We start from the raw sequence: 3536 nt of genomic DNA, 5'->3' as shown, positions 1-3536 counted from the left end.
TAAGCTCTATCCAAGATGGGCTGAAAACAGTGAAGTCACCATTTTTAATAGCTGAGTAGTATCCCATTGTGTATATATACCAAAACTTGCTCAGCCACTCATCTGTTGTTGGACACCTGGGTTGCTTCCAGGTTTTGACTATTACAAATTGTGCTGCTAAGAACATATGTGTACACAGATCTTTTTGGATGGGTGTGTCGGGTTCCTTAGGATATATCCCCAGGAGAGGAATTGCAGGGTCATAGGATAGGTCCTCTTCCAACCTTCTGAGAATTCTCCAAACTGCTCTCTACATGAGTTGGACCAATTTACGTTCCCACCAGAAGTTCAGGAGGGTTCCTTTGACCCAACAACCTCTCCAGCATTTGTTGTTGCTACCTTTTCTGATGTATGACATTCTCACAGGAGTGAAGTGGTATCTCATTGTTGTCTTTATTTGCATTTCTCTGACAATCAAAGACTTGGAGCATTTTTTCCTGTGTTTCTCAGCCTTTTGGATCTCTTCTGTGGTGAATATTCTGTTCATGTGCTCTCCCCATTTTTGGATGGGGTCATTTTATATCTTGTTGTTAATTTGGCAAGCTCTTTATTTATTTTGGTTATTAGCCTCTTGTCTGATGTAAGGCATGTAAAGATCTTCTTCCATTCTATGAGGGGACTCTCTTGGTTTGGGTAGTGGTTTCTTTTGCTTTGCAGAAGCTTTTTGATTTGATGTAGTTCCATAGGTTTATACTTGCCTTAGTCTTCTTTGTAATTGGATTCGTTTCATTGAAGATGTCTTTAAAATTTATGTGGAAAAGAATTCTGCCAATATTTTCCTCTAAGTATCTGATAGTTTCTGGTCTAACATCCAAGTCCTTGATCCACTTGGAATTTACTTTTGAGTTTGGTGAAATATAGTGGTTCAATTTCATTCTTCTGCATGTTTCAACCCATTTTTTCCAACACCATTTGTTGAAGAGACTCTGCTTTCCCCATTTAATAGTCTGTACACTTTTGTCAAAGATTAGATGTCCAAAGGTGTGGGGGCTTACTTCTGGGCTCTCAATTCTATTCTCCTGGTCAGTGTGTCTATTCATGTTCCAGTACCAAGCAGTTTTGATAACAATAGCTCTATAATACAATTTGAGATCTGGGAGTGTGATGCCCCAAGTTCTGTTCTTTCTTCTCAGGATTGTTTTGGCAATTCTAGGTCTTTTCTGGTTCCAGATAAACATTTGTAACATTTGTTCTATTCTCCTAAAAAATGTGGTTGAGCGACGGAAAGGCAGGAGAGATGAAGCCGGAGAAGCCACAGCGAGCCGGAGCCACAGGAGGACTGGAAGAAGAAGCAGAAAAACCTGTGAAAACTAAGACTGTTTCTTCCAGTAATGGAGGGGAAAGTTCCAGACGCAGTGCTGAGAAGCGATCTGCTGAAGAAGAAGTGCAGACCTCCCAACAAAGCCTACAAAGATCTCCAAGTTTGGATTTGCCATAGATAGTCAGATGACAAAGAAAGCCTCAGCCATATCCATCAAACTTGGATCAAGTAAGCCTTGTTGAGTTAGGTGGGTTTCCTGTAGACAGCATTTTGTTGGGTTGTATTTTCTGGCCCATCTTCCTACTCTGTGCCTTTTAATAGGTGAATTCAGGCCATTGACATTTACTGATATCAAAGATTGAAGATATTTTAATGTCATTCTTGTAGATTTGTAGAGTGTTGTGATATATGGCATATTTATGGTGGTCTAACTGTATATAGGAGACTATTTATAGGAGAACTTTGTTAAAGAGCGAAATCAAACCACCATCCACTGCAAGGAAGCAAAAGATGTTTATTCACGAATTGCAATCCGGGCCGAGATGGTGACTGGTGTTAGTCTACCAAGCTCGACCCTGAACAAAGCTCAAACCATACAATTTATAGGAATTCAGACTACACTCAGGGAGGGGGAACACATCACCTTACCAGCCTATATCCAATCATTTCAAACTTAGCAAAAGCCTGATCTATTCAGAGCAAAGCATGGGCTAGTTTTAGACATTACACCAGACCAATAGGTCCCAGCCAAAGTGGGGGTCACCACATTTTTTTGTTCTTTATTGGGACCACCGACCATCTGTTTGCAATCTATCAGGTCATCATTTGTCAGGCCATTTTTAACTGTCTGGTAACAGTATTCTGTTGCAGAGGTCATGATGAGTCCTGCTCACTGCAGGGTCTGTCAAAATAATTGATGGCCTCTTAGGTTCTGTCGTGGGGAAAAGGGCAAGAAATTTTCCACCTCACTGGACAAGAGGGCAAAAAACAACTATATTTAAACTATTTTTAAAACTCAAACTCAAAAAGCAATTATACTTATAACTATTCTAGAGTTACTGCCTCTCACAAACTTCTTCCAGGGCAGGCTTGGTTATCGTTAATTCCTTCAACTGTTGCTTGTCTGAGAAGGTTTTTATGCCTCCATCTAGTTTGAATGTCAGTCTAGCAGGATACAGTAGTCTTGGTTGAAAGCCATTCTCATTGAGCACTTGATATCTTGCCATTCTCTTCTGGCCTGTAGTGTTTGTGTGGAGAAGTTTGCTGCTAATTTTATGGGTTTTCTTCTGTAGTTGACTGTTTTTCTCTCGCAACCTTCAGGATCCTTTCTTTAACCTTATTCCTTTCCATTCTAAATGTGATGTGTCTTGGTGTCTTTAAGTCTGGGTTAATTCTGTTTAGGACCCTTTGGGCTTCTTGAACCTTTATGTCTTTGATGTTGTCTAGACTAGAGAAGTTCTCAGCTATTATGTCCTGAAGAATTCTTTCTTCCCTTCCCTCTCTTTCTTCCTCTGGTAAGCCAATAATGCATACATTATTTCTTTAGAAGTCATCCCATAGGTCTCTGTTGTTGTTTTCAGTATCTCTTAATCTCTTTTTGAGATCTCTGACTTCTTTTTTAGTTGTCTCTAATTCGTCCTCGATCTGGCTAATTCTGTCTTCAGCCTCATTTATTCTATTCTCTCTGCCCTCTACTGTTCTACTCTACTGAAGTCCTGGTCTCCAGTTTTTTTTTTTTTTTTTTTTGTAGTTTAAATCTTGAGTACATCTTGGTAGGCATAAACAACTTTCCAGAAAATTTCTGGAAAGGAAATGCTTATTGTTGTTATACAGGGCACAGCATTGTTGTTTTTGAGGTGGAACCTACCCTCAGCTCAGCTCCCAATTAATTTTTTCTTTCTCCAGAAGGTGTTTTTTTTTTTGGGGGGGTGGGGTGGAATCATGGGTCTTTCCTTTCCTTCAGTGTGACAGAGGACCAAAAAAGAACCAAATAAACCTGATAAAAAGAGAATATAGAGCTTTCAGCTAACAAGCATAAATAATGGTTAGAATTATATTTTGCTACCTATATATGTAGACCACTTGCCTTAGCATTATCATCGATAAATTTGCATTCAAAGGGGGAGTCGGGCTGTAGCGCAGCTGGTTAAGCGCAGGTGGCGCAAAGCACAAGGACCGGCATAAGGATCCCGGTTGGAACCCCGGCTCCCCACCTGCAGGGGAGTCGCTTCACAGG

The sequence above is a fragment of the Erinaceus europaeus genome, chromosome 3 (genome assembly GCF_950295315.1).
Source record: "Erinaceus europaeus chromosome 3, mEriEur2.1, whole genome shotgun sequence".
NCBI classification, from domain to species: domain Eukaryota; kingdom Metazoa; phylum Chordata; class Mammalia; order Eulipotyphla; family Erinaceidae; genus Erinaceus; species Erinaceus europaeus.
This window is presented reverse-complemented; position numbering follows the sequence as displayed.